The 19691-nt window shown below is 45.4% G+C and overlaps 1 pseudogene; it reads right to left on the reverse strand.

Annotated features, from left to right (window-relative positions):
• Positions 1 to 19691, reverse strand: part of LOC137374204 (NXPE family member 3-like) — a 68274-nt pseudogene that overhangs the window by 37571 nt on the left and 11012 nt on the right.

Consider the following 19691-nt stretch of genomic DNA (forward strand, 5'->3'; position numbering starts at 1 on the left):
CTACCATCGACTCTCCAACTGTCTGCAAGTGAGCCTGGGTCCGTCGCTCTGCCATCGACCCTCCGACTGTCTCCAGGTGAGCCTGGGTCCGCCGCTCTGGCATCAACTCTCCGACTGTCTCCAGGTGAGCCTGGGTCCACCGCTCTGCCATTGACTCTCTGACTGTCCCGAAGTGTGCCTGGGTCCGCCGCTCTGCCATCGACTCTCCGACTGTCTCCAGGTGTGCCTGGGTTCGCCGCACTGCCATCGACTCTCCGACAGTCTCCAGGTGAGCCTGGGTCCACCACTCTGCCATCGACTCTCTGACTGTCTCCAGGTGAGCCTGGGTCCACTGCTCTGCCTTTGACTCTCTGACTGTCCCGAAGTGTGCCTGGGTCCGCCGCTCTGCCATCGACTCTCCGACTGTCTCCACGTGAGCTTTGCAACCAATTCATTGTGCTAACAGTGCCATTTTCAGCAAATTTAAAATTCTTCACCCTTCTTTGAAATAGAGCCCCCTTCTTCAACACACATTTTTAAGGAAGATCCAAAGTTATATGTCACAGAGAGGATAAAGGACTTTGACTGTCCAGTCACAAATCTGGTCAATCCCATTTAAGCATTCAATACCCATCTTCCTTTATGGTCCCTTTCTTTCTAACTTGGTTAGGCACAGGAGTTGGACAAGTAATTACATAGCACATTTATCTGACACTGAAGTCACTTCATTAAGATGAACATACATTCAAAATTGAAGAAAAAGCCTTATCATTCCCCTTTCTGATCATCTTCCCCAAAATCACAGAGGCACCCTCCCTTCTAACCATCTCCCTCCTCAAAAGACCTCTCCCCTCTAACCTTCTGGCTCAGCTCATATTGTTATGACTGAAGCAGGAGGAGTGCACTGTTTATTCTAGTTCCACTTCTCCACAGGTCACAACATATATTTAAATTTTTTTCCCACTTACCGATATGGTCAATCACAGACTCTATTTTTCCCAGAATAAAACACACCAACCAGGTATTTGTTAACTGGAAAAATAAAGGAATTTGTGTTTTAGAGCTCTATTCCAAAAAAAAAGACAAAAAAAACATGGGTTAAATATTTACTAATTCTTGAAGGAGAAAGAGAAAATATGGAAAGATATCCTTTGTTATGGTTTGATGTCCCAAATGTGTATAGAGGGCTGTCACTGTGATCTTCCTAGAACAGTTATTTTCAGGCAATGTTGAAGTTCAGTTTGGGTAGGCTTTCCAGGAGGAATGCAGCAACAGTTTCAGTCAGCCTCTTGCGCTTGATTTTCAACTGCTCGAGAGATGGAAATTAGCAAGCTTTTTGTCAGTGGACATAGTATTCCTGGATTTTCAGAAGGCTTTTTATAAAGTCTCCCACAGGACGTTGTTTCGCAAAATTCAAGCACATGGGATAGGAGGTAATATACTGGCATGGATGAAGGATTGGTTAACAGGCAGAAAGCAGAGAGTAGGAATAAATGGGTCATTCTCACGTTGGCAGGCTGTGACTAGTGGGGTACCACAAGGATCAGTACTTGGGCCCAGCTTTTTACAATATATATCAATGAATTGGATGTGGGGACCAAATGTAATATTTTCAAGTTTGCAGATGACACAGAACTAGGTGGGAATGTGTGTTGTGAGGAAGATGCAAAGTGGATTCAAGGGGATTTGGACAGACTTAGTGAGTGGGCAAGAATGTAGCAGGTGGAATATAATATGGAAAAATATAAAGTTATCAATTTTGGTAGGAGGAACAGAGGTGCAGAACATAGAACATAGAACATAGAACAGTACAGCACAGTAGAGGCCCTTCGGCCCACGATGTTGTGCCGAACTTTTAACCTACTCTAAGATCAAACGAACTACCTACCCTTCATTCTGCTATCATCCATATACCTATCCAAGAGTTGCTTAAATGCCCCTAATGTATCTGCTTCTACTACCACCGCTGGCAGCGCATTCCACGCACTCTCTGTGTAAAGAACCTACCTCTGACATGTCCCCGAAACCTTCCTCCAATCACCTTAAAATTATGCCCCCTGGTGATAGCCCTTTCCACCCTGGGAAAAAGTCTCTGACTATCCACTCTATGCCTCTCATCATCTTGTACCCCTCTATCAAGTCACCTCTCATCCTTCTTCGCTCCAATGAGAAAAGCCTTAGCTCCCTCAATCTTTCTTCGTAGGAAATGCCCTCCAGTCCAGGCAGCATCCTGGTAAATCTCCTCTGCACCCTCTCTAAAGCTTCCACGTCCTTCCTATAATGAGGCGACCAGAACGGAACACAACATTCCAAGTGTGGTTGAACCAGGGCCTTACAGAGCTGCAGCATAACCTTGCGGCTCTTAAACTCAATCCCCCTGTTAATGAAAGCCAACACACCATACGCCTTCTTAACAACCCTATCAACTTGGGTGGCAACTTTGAGCGATCTATGGACATGGACCCCAAGATCCCTCTGTTCCTCCACACTACCAAGAATCCTGTCTTTAAGCCTGTATTCCGCATTCAAATTCGACCTTCCAAAATGAATCACTTCACACTTTTCCAGGTTGAACTCCATCTGCCACTTCTCAGCCCAGCTCTGCATCCTGTCAATGTCCCGTTGCAACATACAACAGCCTTCCACACCATCCACAACTCCAGCAACCTTCGTGTCATCGGCAAACTTGCTAACCCAGCCTTCCACTTCCTCATCCAAGTCATTTATAAAAATCACAAACAGCAGAGGACCCAGAACAGATCCTTGTGGAACACCACTGGTCACCGAGCTCCAGGCTGAATACTTTCCGTCTACTACCACCCTCTGTCTTCTATGGGCCAGCCAATTTTGTATCCAGACAGCCAACGTTCCCTGTATCCCATGCCTCCTTACTTTCTGAATGAGCCTACCATGGGGAACCTTGTCAAACGCCTTGCTAAAATCCATATACACCACATCCACTGCTCTTCCTTCATCAATGTGTTTTGTCACATCTTCAAAGAATTCAATAAGGCTTGTGAGGCATGACCTGCCCCTTACAAAGCCATGCTGACTGTCTCTAATCAAACCATGCTTTTCCAAATAATCATAAATCCTGTCTCTCAGAATCCTCTCCAATAATTTTCCCACAACTGACGTAAGACTGACTGGCCTATAATTCCCAGGGTTATCCCTATTCCCTTTCTTGAACAAGGGCACATCATTTGCCACCCTCCAATCATCCGGTACTACTCCAGTGGACAGTGAAAAAGCAAAGATCATCGCCAAAGGCGCAGCAATCTCTTCCCTTGCTTTCCGTAATATCCTTGGGTATATCCTGTCTGGCCCCGGGGACTTATCTGTCCTCATATCATTCAAAATTTCCAGCACATCCTCCCTCTTAACATCAACCTGTTCGGGCATATCAGCCTGTTTCACGCTGTCCTCACAAACGACCAGGTCCCTCTCACTAGTGAATACTGAAGCAAAGTATTCATTAAGGACCTCCCCTACCTCCTCCGACGCCAGGCACAAGTTCCCTCCACTATCCCTGATCGGCCCTACCCTCACTCTGGCCATCCTCTTGTTCCTCACATAAGTGTAGAACGCCTTGGGATTTTCCTTAATCCTACCCGCCAAGACTTTTTCATGTCCCCTTCTAGCTCTCCTAAATCCATTCTTCAGTTCCTTCCTGGCTACCTTGTAACCCTCTAGAGCCCTGTCTGATCCTTGCTTCCTCAACCTTAAGTAAGCTTCCTTCTTCCTCTTGACTAGCTGTTCCACATCTCTTGTCATCCAAGGTTCCTTGACCCTACCATCCCTTCCTTGCCTCATCGGGACAAACCTATCCAGCAGTCACAGCAAGTGCCCCCTAAACAACCTTCACATTTCTGTCGTGCATTTCCCTGAGAACATCTGTTCCCAATTTAAGCTCCCCAGTTCCTGCCTAATAGCATTGTAATTCCCCCTCCCCCAATTAAATATTTTCCCATCCTGTCTGCTCCTGTCCCTCTCCATGACGATAGTAAAGGTCAGGGAGTTGTGATCACTATCACCGAAATGCTCTCCCACCGATAGATCTGCCACCTGGCCTGGTTCGTTGCTAAGCACCAATTCCAACATAGTCTCCCCTCTAGTAGGCCTATCTACATATTGAGTCAGGAAACCTTCCTGGACACACCTGACAAAAACTGCGCCATCCAAACTATTTGCACTAAGGAGGTTCCAATCAATATTAGGGAAGTTGAAGTCACCCATGACAACAACCCTGTTACTTCTGCACCTTTCCAAAATCTGCCTCCCAATCTGTTCCTCCATGTCTCTGTTGCTATTGGGGGGTCTATAGAAAACTCTCAACAAAGTGACTGCTCCTTTCCTGTTTCTGACTTCCACCCATAATGACTCAGTGGACAAACCCTCCTCGACGACCTCCCTTTCTGCAGCTGTGATACTATCCCTGATTAGCAATGCCACTCCCCCACCTCTTTTACCTCCCTCCCTATTCCTTTTGAAACATCTAAACCCCGGAACATCCAACTTCCATTCCTGCCCCTGTGATATCCACGTCTCCGTAATGGCCACAACATCGTAGCTCCAAGTACTGATCCATGCTCTAAGTTCATCACCCTTATTCCTGACACTTCTTGCGTTAAAATAGACACACTTCAACCCATCATACTGGCTGCAACTTTGCCCTGTCACCTGTCTAACCTTCCTCACAGACTCTCTGCACTCGGTATCTGCCTGTTCAACAGCTACCCCATCCACTAGTTTAAACCCTCCCGAAGAGCCTGCCCAGGATATTGGTGCCCCTCCAGTTCAGAGTATTTCTTAAATGGTAAAAGATTAGAAAGTGTAGATGTACAAAGGGGCTTGGTGTCCTCATCAATAAGTCACTGAAAGCTAACTTTATTGCAAGAGTATTTGAGTACAGGGAGTAGCGAAGACTTGCTTCAATTGCATAGATCCTTAGTTAGACTGCGCCTGGAGTACTGTATGTGGTTTTGCTCCCGTTACCTTAGGAAGGATATTATTGCCATTGAGGGAGTGTAGCGAAGGTTCACCAGACTTGTTCCCGAGATGGCAGGACTATCCTATGAAGAGAGATTGGGGAAACTGAGGCCTATAATCTCTAGAGTTTAAGAATGAGAGGTGATCTCATTGTAACTTACAAAATACTTAAAGGGATAGACAGGGCAGATGCAGTTAAGATGCTTCCCCTGGTTGGGGGAGTCTAGAACCAGGGGACACAATTTCAAAATAAATGGGAAGCCACTTGTGCCAGAGATAAGGAGAAATTTCTTTACTCAGAGGGCTGTGAATCTTTGGAATTCTCTATCTCAGAGGGCTGTGGAAGCTCTGTCATTGAGCATGTTTAAAGTAGAGATTGACAGATTTGTAAGTGCCAATGACAAAGGGATATGGCGATAAGGTGGAAAAAAGGCATTGAAGTGGATGATCAGCCATGATCGTATTGAATGGCAGAACAGGCTGGATGGGCTGAATGGCCTACTCCTGCTCTTATGTTCCTATTTTTCCAAGCTGTTAGAACAGGCTGAGTTGGGGTATTTTGTTCTTCTTGTCACATTTTCTCCAACTGTCTTTTTAAACTATTGTCCATATCCCAACTTACTGTCCAAACCAAAACCATGAACAATGTCACAAGTGACAAGCCTCCTGACCTCTATAAATATTGACCTGACACTTCTCTGTAAACATCTTCCACAAGTCAAAAACAACCCCTGCTGGATAATTATTTGAGAACAGTTGCCTTCCAATAACTGTTTGCTTTCAAACCCATACCTTTCAGTACAACGGTATAGAGATAGGTTAAGTGAGTGGGCAAAGATCTGGCAAAAAGAGTATAATGTGAAATTGTACATTTTGGCAGGATGAATAAAAAAGATGCATATTATCTAAATAGTGAGAGATGCAGAGGGATGAGTGTCCTAGTGCATAAATTGCAAAAGGTTAGCATGCAGGTACAGCAAGTAATTAGGAAGGCTAATAGATTTTTATCATTTATTGTGAGGGGAATTAACTACAAAAGTAGGAAGATTATGCTTCAGCTCTACAGGGCATTGGTGAGACCACATCTGGAGTACTGTGTACAATATTGGTCTCCTTATTTAAGGAAGGATGTATATGCACTGGAAGCAGTTCCGAGAAGGTTTACTAGACTAATATCTGGAATGGGTGGGTTGTCTTATGAGGAAATGTTGGACAGTCTAGACTTGTATCTGCTGGAGTTTAGAAGAGTAAGAGGCAACTTGATTGAAACATATAAGATCCTGAAGGATCTTGACAGGGTAGATGTGGAAAGGATGTTTTCTCTTGTGGGAGAATCTAGAACTAGGGGTCTCTATTTAAAAATAAGGGGTCGCCCATTGAAGACAGAGATGAGGAGAATATTTTTTTCTCAGGTTCTGAGTCTTTGGAACTCTTTTCCTCACAAGGTAGTTGAAATATTTAAATATTTTTAAGGCAGAGTTAGATAGATTCTTGATAAGCAAGGGGGTTATTGGGATAGGTGGGAATGTGGTGTCGAGGTTACAATCAGATCAGCCATGATCTTATTGAATGGCGGAGCAGGCTCGAGCGGTCGAGTGGCCTACTCCTGCTCCTAATTTGTATGTTCGTATATCTGTATATAACAACAATAATATATTTTCAGTGAAGTCAATGTCAAGAAGCCCATATTACCCCACAGTCCAGATTATGTAACTTGTCAGGCAAATCCCCCACCTGCCAAGATTGAGGCACACTTGGTTTGGCCACATGAACATTAAAACATAAAATTGCAAGCCCTGACTGGAAGGACATTTGCATAGTACTAGCAGAGTTGGAACAATGGGGACCCAGTCATTGCCTCCCCAATACGAAGAAGTGGTCAGATCAGTTTTTCTCACATGTGACTAACTGGTTGTTGCAGAGAATTTGAACTTCCAGCAAAGGATTTTTTTCCAGCAAAGCCATGTGCACATAGAGTAAAGATCTCTCCTGGAACTAAAGCAAAAATTACCTCTTCCCGTGTCTGCCTGCTTCCATCTCCTTCCAATGGAATTGAATCTTGTGAAAACACATGAAACGCAAAGAGAGAAAAGTCTCCTATGTGAACAAGGTTTCAGATGAACACTGGCCCCAAAACAAGACTAATTACAAAAGGACTACAGTGAGCTCGAAGCACCGTAACAAGATAGTGCCTTAAACCCATCTCCACTATATTTTCCTCTTTTTTCTGTCCCGAAGTGCATTGATATCGCCTGTGCATGCTCGCGTGGGTGCGTTGTATATCTGTAGGCGTGAACCATATTAGAGTTTAAGTTTTAATAAAATTTCATCTTCTTTAAACGTGAGAAAGCCTGTGTGAATTGGTTATTTTGTCTTACAATTGGAAAACTGTAAACAAGGATTCACAAAAAGGGAAGCTCAAAACAGTGTATTTAAAATTAAACCTGTTACAATAAGACCAGGTGACGATAGTAACAGACACCTAGACACATTTCTCACCTGGTTGTACAAACTGGAGAGTCTTCAAATCATACAAGAGAATCAGGCAAGAGAAATATATAATATTGCACTGACTAGCAGATTGGGGGTTTCATACATCAGAAGGAGTATGGAGTACTTTACTGCTGCCAACACTCAAATTTCTGGCTATCTTTTTGAATAATATGTATTTAATTGCCTCAATAATTATTTCCTGAGCTTAAAAACATTTTGAGTAAAGTTTTCATGATGAGAGTGAGTAGTATTTCTCTACAAATCATTTTTTATGTTCACACGTTCACAGTCATGTGATTAATACTGCTCCAATTACAATGTTACTCTGAAAGCCATCCAATATCTCAGGCACAATGGGCTGCATTTTATCTGTCCTTTGGAGACAGGCTGGGGAGTGGGGGAGAGCAGACAAATTGGCATGGGGTGGCACAGGCAGTGTGCCTGCCCCCATGTCATTTTTTGCATGGTGGGCACCGTGGCAGATGGAAATTCTGCTGTGAGGCCATTTAACCCACTTAAGTGGTGCATTCAGGCCACGTTATATAAAATCCAGCCCAGTGCTTCACATTTGGCCAATAATGTATATTTTTAACTATTGAATTGATTCCTTTTTTTATGCTTTGAAAAGTGTGATTTAGGAAATTTTCTTTTTCAAAACACTCCAGGTCTGAGATTTAACTGTTCCTGTGTTTGGAATTGACAATTAAAGGTAATCTGAACAAATGAGAGTCTATGTACAGTCAGCGTTAATCATGCCAAATCGGCCAATCAGCCTGCAGTTTCCACTTTGGGCCCAGTCAGTGATCTAGGTGCAAATTACACCTAAAATTGCACTAGTTTTGTGAAGTGAATTTCTGCTCATGTTTCTGCTCAAACTCATTTGCATATCGCTAAACATCAAATCTGCCATGAACCAGCACAACTGGCCAGGGTTTTAGAAGACAATTTTAAATTTATTTTTAAAAATTGCATTAAGAATTATTCCTTGGTATCTTTAAGAGTAACCTGGTGTAGTTTGATTATTACGGGCCTACTAAAATAAATAAGCACTTTTAATAAGCAGTCCACCACGATGGATTTGGTGGCGTGTGGTGTTTTTTGGATTTTCGACTGAGGGATATTTTAGAGGAATTAAGTCATCAGTGGGTTTGCGGCGTTCCGGGGTTCCCCCCAGCGCAGTGGCGGATTGCAGCTTTGCATTCATTTACATCCAATGAATACTCTTCACCCTATGCAGAGTTAGGATTTAATCCTACCTGCCAGATTAACTGAACAATGAGTGATAGTCCCATACCACCTGGTTCACGAATGTTTCAACGTGGTGTGCAACAGTTGGATTTGTGCAGTTGAGTCTCAGCACTGTGCTCTTCTCTCTTTCACTCAGCCGCTAAACCAACACCAGCATTGGAACGGATGTTCACCTCCAGGTTCAGCACCAGCAAGGGTGAATCATCTCAGGGATGGCAGTGACGGCATGGATGGGTGCTACATGGAGGAGCTGGGGAGGGAGGAGGGGAAGACAGGGTGGGGTTTCGGGTGCTTAGAGGAGCAGGGGGCAGGGGGCTGCGTCCCGGGTATGTAGTGGCTGATTTTGATGATAAGGCTGGCTGTGTGTGGTTGAAGGGGGTGGTGGGTTGATGTGTTCCTGTCAGGAAACTGATGGGCATGAGAGGCCTAAAGGGAGGGAGGATCACTGTCATCGTCAGAGTCCTGTGTGTCCACATCAGGGTACTGGCTGGCAGAAGGTACCGTCACAGACACAGGGGGCAATTGTATATGGTAACGGGGAAGGTCAAGACTTAGGGCTAGGTATTCGAGGCCATCATGGGGAGGAGTTGGGAATCTGTAACTATATCAAGGTGGATTCATGGAGGTTCAAGGGTGAGAGTTCGCAGTTGGATGGTGGCGGGAGTAGGGACAGGGGGAAGGGATGGCATGTATAAATTGATGATGATCGGTGCATGGTAATGGGGGGGGCGGGGTTTATTGTAACTGGGGGAAGGATGAAGATTAAGTTGGGTGGGTCAAGGGTGATGGGTGCAGGCTGGAAGGTGGCAGGAGGAGGTTGGAAGGTGGGCAAACTTGCTTGGTATCGCAGACACAATATTTTCTGTAAGAATGCAAACCACGTGTCCAATCAAGGAATGGAAGTCGATTGGACTAGACAAATGATGTTGGTTGGGATGTCCTGCTACATGCAAATGTAAGGCACATAACATGATCTGTTCATGACTTTCATAGTTCTGCTAAATGGCAGAAGGAGGATGGTTTTACAACACTCTTCTCATCTCAACAACTGATAAGCTGCAAAGACATGAGTCTCAAATGCAATTTTTCCTCTAACATGCAAACAATTGCAGAGGGAGAGACTGAGGAGGGATCTTAGCGATCAACGGATGATGCCTCAGCGGGCACAGCAGGCAGCACAAGAGGGCGAGGCTGCTCAGAATGAAACCGTCCAGGGTAGGCAACAAAGATGGATGCTGGTGTGTCATTGCATCCTCAGGACAAGGACAGAATACCTTCAGATGTCAGAAAGGCAATGTCAGAGAAGCATGAGGATGTGAGTTGCAATGGCGACAGAAATGTGTCCGATCCTTCAGCATTACCTGCAGCCGCTGGTTTTCATTGGGAACCCCATGCCACTTTCCCTCAAGATTATTATTGCACTCAATTTCTTTGCTACCAGGGACCAATGGGTGACATATGTGTTATCCCGCAGTTTGCGACCCACAGGTGCATCAAAGAAATAGCCAATGTCCTTTCTCAATGTGCTAATGATTTCATCTAATTACCTGTACGTACATACGAACATACAAATTAAGAGCAGAAGTAGGCCATTCAGCCCCTTACGCCTGCTCTGCCATTCAATAAGATCATGGCTGATTTGTTTGTGTCTCGAATTCCACACTCCCACCTACCCCAATAACCTTTGATTCCCTTGCCTAACAAGAATCTATCTCCTTCCACCTTAAAAATATTCAATGACCATGCCTCCACCACCTTCTGAGGTATAGAGTTCCGAAGTCGCACAACCCTCTGAGAAAAAAAAAATTCTCCTCATCTCTGTCCTAAAAGGGCGACCCCTAATTTTAAAACAGTGGCTCCTAGTTCTGGACTCACCTACAAGAGGAAACATCATTTCCACATTCACCTTGTCAAGACTGTTCAGGATCTTATAAACTTCAATCAAGTGTCCCATCACTCTTGTGAAAACAAGCTCAGTCTGTCCAACCTTTCCTCATAAGACAACTCGCTCATTCCAGGTATCAATCTAGTAAACCTCCTCTGAACTACTTCCAATGCATTTACATCCTTCCTTAAATAAGGAGACCAAAACTGCACAGTTTCGAGATGTGGTTTCACCAATGCCCTGTACAACTGAAGTATAACATTCTTACTTTTATTTTCAATTACTCTTCCAATAAAGGATAGCATTCCATTACCCTTCTTTATTACTTGCTGTACCTGCACACTAACTTTTTGTGACTCATGCCCTAGGACACCTAGATCCCTCTACATCTCGGAATTCTGTAGTTGTTCTCCATTTAAGTAATATTCTGTTTTTTTTATTCTTCCTGCTAAAGTGAAGAACTTCACATTTTCCCACATTATACTCCATCTGCCAGATTTTTTCCCAGTCACTCAACCTATCTATATCAGTCTGCAACCTCCTTATGTCCTCTTCACAACATAGTTTCCTACCTATCTTTGAGTCATCTGCAAACTTAGCTACCATGCCATCGCTCTCCTCATCTAAGTCATTGATATAAATTGTAAAAAGTTGAGGCCCCAGCAGACCCTTGCGGGACTCCATTCATCATATCCTGCCAATCAGAAAAGGACCTATTTATGCATACTTTGTTTTCTGCCAGCCAGCCAATCATCAATCCATGCCAATATGTTACCCCCTACACCAAGAGCTCCTATTTTCTACAATAACCTTTCATGTGGCACCTTGTCAAATGCAATCTGGAAATCCAAGTACAGTACGTCAACAGGCTCCCCTTCATCCACAGCACATGTTATTCCTTCAAAGAACTCTAATAAATTGGTTAAACGATTTCCTTTTCACAAAACCATGCTAACTATTTCCCATTATCTTAGGATTTTCTAAGTGCCCAGCTATAAGCTCCTTAATGATCGATTCTAACACCTTCCCCACAACAGACATCAAGCTAACTGGCCTATAGTTACCTGTTTTCTGCCTCCCCCCACTTTTTGAATAGAAGGGTTATGTTTGCTACTTTCCAGTCTGATAGAACCTTTTCAGAATCTAGTGAATTTTGAAAAATTAACATTACCTCATTAGCCACCTCTTTTAGGACCTCAGGATGAAGTCCATCAGGACCTGGGGACTTGTCAACCCGCAGCTCCATCAGTTTGCTCAGTAAGGACAGGACAGCCAGGCGCAAGGTCTGCAGCCTTTAGCGCCATTGCTGGCTTCCCTGGAGTGCAAGGGGTGATCGACTCTACTCATGTAGTCATTAGAGCTCCCTGGGACCAGCCTGTTGTGTTTGTTAATCACAAAGGCTTCCACACTTTAATGTGCAACTAGTTTGTGACCACAGGGGAAGGATCATGCATGTTTGCGCACGTTTCTCAGGGAGCTTTCCTGTCTACCCCCGATACCCTTTTACTCCCTAGTTTGTCAAGAATCTGTCTACCTCTGGCTTAAATGGGAGACCCCTTATATTTAAAACTGGTCCCCCCTAGTTTTAGTTTCTCACAAGGGGAAACATCCTTTCAACACCCACCCTGTCAAGTCCCCTCAGGATCTTATATGTTTCAATAAGATTACCTCCCATTCTTTGAAACTCCAATGAATGCAGATACAACCTGTCCAAACTTTCCTCATAAGAGAACCTCTCATCCTGTGCACGTGCAACTGACGCCATTGCCAAGGACGGACAGCTCGGCCCCTCCACGTAATCAGGCGGGGGCTGGCCTGCCTCGGCTATTTAAATGAGTCACCACTTTTGGAATTGCAGCAGCTCTTTGGCGTGCTGTCCGCATGGGCGTGCAGCCATTGTTTTCGCCTGCTGCAGATTTCGGCGGCTGGCTTATAAAATTCAGCCCTAGATGTGGTCTCAACTATGCCCTGAACAACTGCAGCAAAACATCTCTACTTTCATATTCCATTCCCTTTGCAATAAATGACAACTTTACATTTGCCTTCTTAATCACTTGCTGTACCTGCATAGTAACTTTTTGTGTTTCATGAACTAGGACACCCAGATCCCTCTGCATCTCAGCGTTCTGCAATCTCGCTCCATGTAAATATGTTGCTTTTTATTTTTCCAGCCAAAGTGGACACTTTCCCACATTATACTCCATCTGCCAAATCTTTGCCCATTATCTATATCCCTTTGCAGACTCCTCATGATCTTAGAATTGTTACTGTGCAGAAGGAGGCCATTCAGCCCATCGTGGCCACACAGACTCCCTGATAGAACGATTCCCTCAGACCCATTCCCCTGCTTTCTCCACATAACCATGCACATTCTTTCTTTTCATATAACTGTCTAATTCCCATGTGAATTCTTCAATTGAACCTGCTTCCACCACGTTCTCAGGCAGAGCATTCCAGACCTTAACCACTTGCTGCATGAAAAAGTTTTTCCTAATGTCATTTTTTGCTTCTCTTACCAAATACTTTAAATCTGTGCCCTCTTATTCTCAAGCCTTTCACAAGCGGGAACTATTTCTCCCTATCTACTCTGTCCAGACCCCTCATGATTTTGAATACCTCTATTAAATCAACTCTCAGCCTCCTCTTCTCCAAGGAAAACAAACTTCTCCAATCTATCTTCATAACTAAAATTCCTCATCCCTGGAACCATTCTCTTCTGTACTCTCTCCAATGCCCTCATGTCTTTCCTCAAGTGCGGCACCCAGAATTTGGATGCAATATTCCAGCTAAGGCCGAACTAGTGTCTTATACAAGTTTAACACAATTCCCTTGCTCTTGTAATCTATGCCTCTATTAATAAAGCCCAGGATACTGTATGCTTTATTAACTGCTCTCTCAGATCCATTTAATATTCCAGTAATCCTATTAAATACAAAAGGAATTTTATGATTGAATTTCCACTGGAAGATAGTGAATTGGCACTCCGATTGATGGAAAAGAAAATTAGGCAGAGTATAAAATGTGTTGCCAATTCATTATTGTGATTCATTTATATGACTGACCAGGAATGATTTCACCCAAAAGCAGCTGCGAGCTCCCACCCCACTTGACGCTCTCCCCCCTCGGCAACTCCTTTTCTCCCCCTCCTCCCTATCGGCTGCTTCCCCCCCTCAGCCGCTCGCTCCAGATCTCACTGCTCCCCCCCCCAACCACTTCCCTGACTGAATGCTCCCTGCTCTCTGGTCGCTCGGTCCCCGCCCCTCCGGCCACTAGCTCTAGGCTGTGCCGCTTCCCTCCTCTTGGCCATTCGCTCCTACGTCGCCCCGTCACCCCTTGCGGCCCGCCTTCCTTCTTTGGGCAGCACCTGGGAACTGATGAAACGTGGGAGCGAGAATTACAACGGATTTAATTAACAAACCAGAGTGGCTACAAGTAGCTACACTTTTATCACTGTTGGAGAATGAAGTGAGACCAGTAGGGTAACATTATTAGATTATTTAGCATTAGTATACGTTAACAGTCTTAGAAGGAAGATGGAAGCACTGTAGTTGTGGGAAATCAGAGCATGATGGATGCGTGGCAATGGTTATGGGAAGCTGTACTACTCAGAAGTTTACATCTGTGTAAACATGTTGTCCTTGAGATAAGACCATGATTGCAGGAGGCACAGGATATTATAAACTGTGAAAACACTAAGCCTCAGGAATGGGGAGATGATTAATGAGACAATACACTTCTGTTTATTGATCAAGCTGCAGCTTTGGAATGTGTCGGGGGGGGGGAGTAATTTGGAAAAATGAGTAATTCTATAAATTTGTATTACAGACTCTTTCATTGAGAAGCCTCTGGATGTTTCACCGGACACTTCTCCCTTCCAACGGTGTTTAAATAAACCTTTATTTACTTTAATCCCATGGACCCGAGACCAGTTATTCCATCTTAAATCTCTCTGAAGAACAAAAAAAAAATGAACAGCATAAATTTTGAAAGCCTTGAAGACATGCTTTGAACCCCAAATGAATGTAAACTATGAACAGTATGTGTTCAATGTTAGGGCCCAAGGTGAAAAAGAGTCCATTGATCAATATGTGACTGCATTAACACAGTTCGCAGAATCCTGTGAATTTGCACAACTAAAAGATGATCTAATTAAAGACAGGATTGTATTAGGCATTATAAATCCTACAGTGAGATCACGTCTACTGAGAGGAGAAACTGTCTTTCAGGAAAGCGATCGATGTGCAGAAGCGCTGAGGTTGTAAATCAGCAGCTAGCGCATAGTTATGGTAGAACAGACCAGACATTGCATTATGCTGATAGACGTTCCAGGCCAAAAGGGCAGAAAGATCACGGACAAAGCGCAAGATGCAAATACTGCGGAGGACATCACACACAGGAAAAGAAGGCATGTCCAGCATGGGGATAGCAGTGTTCTCACTGCAAGAAGCGGAATCATTTTGCACACAAGTGTTTGACTAGAAGGAAGCACAACAAACAGGTACAGATGGCCACTGGAGAGGTATCAGCCAAAGATTCTGACGAATTACTATACAACATACAATGGGTTGCTTCAGACAGGTCGATCAGTGATAAGTGGTTTGTGATTGTTGGAATGATGACTGCAGAAGGAGAATATCAAGTCAACATAAAGTGCCAGATAGACATTGCTGCATCATGCAACATCATGACCTTCAACATGGTGATCCAAAAATGAAGCCCTCAAAAGTAAGGTTGAGGTTATATGACAGCACCATACTAGTGCCAAGAGGTATCACTCCGAGTCACACCCTCCTGTCCCTGACCACTGGCCGAATTCAAGGTAGTTAATCTAAGGGGTGTGACTGTCTCCTGAAGCACAGTGTCCAGATAAGTCTCCACCTCCCTGATGTGTCGCAGTGTCAGCAGCTCATCAATCTGAGCCAGAGTTCCTCGAGGAACCAAGACTTGCGACAGGTGTGGTCACTAGGAACCACAATGGGGTCCATCAACTCCCACATCATGCAGGTACGACACATCTCCTGGCCCTGCATCCCTATTTTATTTAATTAGATTTTAATTTGTTTTTTAAATTTCCGACTGGTCTTTAGCTTTTTACTCCACTTTAGTTTTTAGTTCATATACTAATAAATCAATCAAGTCTTACTCTATATTTGATTTCAATTAAATTTAATTTAAAAGTTTACCTGAATACTGACCCCAGCTGCTTTCTGTTTCCCTCCTCTCACTGTTGAATATGACGTCACTCTGATGTCACTTTTCGATTTTTCCCTGGCTTTTCCCGCTGCACCCTTTTCTCTCTGTCTCTGACTGACTTGGCGCACTTTTTGAACCTCCGCTCCTCTCTGTCTCCAACTGGCTTGGCGCGCTTTTTGAACCTCTGGGAGAATCCCGCAGGTGGGTGGAACTTATCAACATCAGGGTCAGGGCTCACGTATGGTCCCGGCGTCGTAGTCCTGATGCCTGTTGGAAAATTCAACCCATCAACTTTAAGTACAGCCATCCTTTCCAATAGGTCCTCTTTATCAGTTTTTCACCCATCCAGTGTCTCAGCTGCCTTGTCTTTCACCATGACACTAGCAGCATCTTCTTCTTTGGTAAAGACAGATGCAAAGTACTCATTTAATACCTCAGCCTTGTCCTCTGTCTCCATGCATAAATTACCTTTTTGGTCCCGAATCAGCCCCACCCCTCCTCCTACGACCCTTTTACGATTAATATACTTAGAGAAGACTTTTGGATTCCCATTTATGTTTGCTGCCAGCCTCTTCTCATACGCTCTCTTTGTCCCTCTGATTTCCTTTCTCACTTTCCCCCTGAACTTTCTATATTCATCCTTGTTAACAACTATCAACCAGACATCTGTCATCTGCACACATTTTCTGCTTCATCTCACTGTCTGGGTGAGATTGTACCAGCAAAAACAAAGTCCCAGCGTCAGGGCTCTAAGCAGGTGGCATAGGTGAGAGAGCGATATCTTTGGGGCTGTCCAATTAACAAATGGCAGGTGAGGGAGCCAGACAGTTAGGTGACATGGGTGGAGGAAGTGCCGGGTAGTCACAGGCAGACACTATATTTAAAAGGCAGGCATCAAACGATTACAAGGCAGGAGCACCAGACAACATAGAAAGGGAGTTCTGGCAACTGGTGGGGTTAGGAGATGGCAGCAGCCAGAGCAAGGGTTGCACCCAGGTTACCTGATGACCCCCTAGAGATGCTCCTCCAGGCAGCATGGGCTCAGAGGGAAGTCCTTTTCCATCAAGACGGGAGGAGCAGACCGGCTAGCCAGTGGAAGAGAGAATGGATGGAGATTGCAGAGCATGTGAACAGCTGTGGTGTGGTCCCAGATATGTGGCTGCAGTGTAGGAAAACAATCAATGACCTAATGTGATGGGGCAAGGTGAGTGCAGCACATAATATTAAGCTCACAGCCTTAAATGTGACAAAAGGTGAATATGAAATTAGAGAAGGGAGTGCCCACCAAGTCAGTGGCAATGCCCAGGAAGCATCATTGGATGGGAGTCTCTTTACGGAGGACACCAGTCAGTCAGAGGTCACTGCTGCACTGCCAGTACTGAATGGCCACATGCAGGAGGCATCCCTCTGCTGCCATGATGGATAGTTAGGCTGCGAACAACATAGGCATGGTGTGTGTCTCTGATAGAGTCATCTGTGGCATAGAAGGAGGCCAATCAGCCCATCAAGTCCATGCCGGCCCTCTATGAACCTATGCAGTCAGTCCCACTCCATGGCTCGATCCCGGTTGCCGTGCAAGTCTATTTCTCTCAGGTGGCCATCCAACCTCCTCTTGAAGTCATTGATCATTTCCGCTTCCTCCACTCTGTGGAGGGCGAGTTCCAGATCATGACCATGTGCTGTGTAAAACAACGCTTCCTCATATTCTCCATGCAGCTTTTGCCCCAAACTTTGAATCTGTGGCCCCCAGTCCTTGTACCATTTGTTAATGGGTACAGTTTTTCCTTGTCTAACCTGACATAATCTTGTCTAGTTCTATGATATCGCCCCTCAATCTTCTTTCTTTTAAGGAAAACTCACCCAGTTTTTCCAACCTAACCTTTGTAATTAAAATCCTCCATCCCTGGAACAATTCTGGTAAATCTCCTCCACATCCTCTCATGGACGATCACATCCTTCTGGAAGTGTGGTGATCTGAACTGGACGCAATACCCCAGTTGGGGCCTAATCAAAGCTTTATTAAAGTTCAGCATAACGTCCCTGCTTTTGTATTCAATGCCTCTATTTATGAAGCCGAATATTCCATATACTTTACTAATCACTCTTTCAATATGTCCTGCCACCTTCAAAGATCAATGCACATGCATCCCCAGTTCTCCTCTGTTACTGCACACTCTTTAGAACTGTTCCATTAAGTATAAATTACCTCTCCCTATTCCTTTGGCAAAATGCATAACCTCACACTTGCCAGAATTAAATTCCACCTGCCACCTGTCTGTCCATTCTGCTAGCCTATCTATGTCCTGTTGCAGGAGGCAGTGTTCGATCTATGATGGTACCAATGCCAATGAAAGAACAGGCCTTGTAGCTAGGAGGCCAGGAGACAGAGCAGGCTGTCACTGATGGTGAGATGGGTGTGGAGCCCCCAGACAGTGAATGCCCTAATGGATGGTGACAACTGACACTCTGGCGAACAACAAACATGGCGCCCATGAGCCATCAATAGTTGATGTGTAATCAGAAGGACGTGTTGGAACCTTCAGTGCCCTCTCATCACTCTTCTCTCTCTTGCAGGTCATGTACAAGAAGAGACAGCTGCAGAGCCTGCCGAATTGCCATCTACCTCTGAGGAGGAGGAGACATCAGAGAATGCAGCGTCACATCATTCCCCCGCATCCTCCAACAATGCAGATACTCTCACGTCGAATGACAGTTGTCTGTGTGTAGCAAAGGGGTCACAATCTGGTGAGAACAGCAAAAATGCATCTGAGCAGCTGTTGGAAGCAGTGGCAGTTACGACCACCCACACTTGGAACACGTTGGAAGGGCACGGTGTTGCTCACCTTTCAGGCCTCTGGAGTCATCTTCAAGGTGGAAGATGTTGGAGCTGCAGCATGAGGTGTGTGAACATCTAATGAAGCTTCCAACAGCCTTGTGCACCCATGTGCGAACAATGGAGGAGTCCATCCAGGCCATGAGTGCAGCCATTTCTTTGGCATATTTACGCATGGCATCCTCCATTGATACAGCAGCCACGTTCATGGAGAGCAATATCCAGCAAACCATACAGTGGATGCCGGAGACATGCGCAGTTCTGTCTGCACTCACCTGGAGACAGTCGGAGAATCGATGGCAGAACAGCAGACCAGGCTCACTTTGGGACAGCCGGAGAGTCAATGGCAGAGTGGCAGATCCAGGCTCACCTGGAGACAGTCAGAGAGTCGATGGCCGAGTGGCGGACCCAGGGTCACCTGGATACAGTCGGAGAGTCGATGGCAGAATGGCGGACTCAGGCTCACCTGGAGACAGTCGGAGAGTCGATGGCAGATTGGGGAACCCAGGCTCCCTGGAGACAGTTGGAGAGTCGATGGCAGAGTGGCGGACCCAGGCTCACCTGGAGACAGTCGGAGAGTCGATGGCCAAGTGGCGGACCCAGGCTCACCTGAAGACAGTCGGGTAGATGATGGCAGAGTGGCAGATCCAGGCTCACCTGGAGACAGTCGGAGAGTCGATGGTAGAGCAGCGGACCCGTGCTCACCTGGAGACAGTCGGAGAGTCGATGGCAGAGTGGCGGACCCAGGCTCACCTGGAGACAGTCGGATAGTTGATGGTAGAGTGGCGGACCAAGGCTCACATGGAGATAGTCGGAGAGTCGATCACAGAGTGGTAGACCCAGGCTCACCTGAAGACTGTCGGAGAGTCGATGGCAGAGTGGCGGACCCAGGCTCACCTGGAGACAGTAGGAGAGTCAATGGCAGAGTGGCAGACCCAGGCTCACCTGGAGACAGTCAGAGAGTCGATGGCAGAGCGGCAGACCCAGGCTCACCTGGAGACAGTCGGAGAGTCGATGGCAGAGCAGCGGACCCAGGCTCACCTGGAGACAGTCGGAGAGTCGATGGCAGAG

The sequence above is a fragment of the Heterodontus francisci genome, chromosome 10 (genome assembly GCF_036365525.1).
Source record: "Heterodontus francisci isolate sHetFra1 chromosome 10, sHetFra1.hap1, whole genome shotgun sequence".
Classification (NCBI taxonomy): domain Eukaryota; kingdom Metazoa; phylum Chordata; class Chondrichthyes; order Heterodontiformes; family Heterodontidae; genus Heterodontus; species Heterodontus francisci.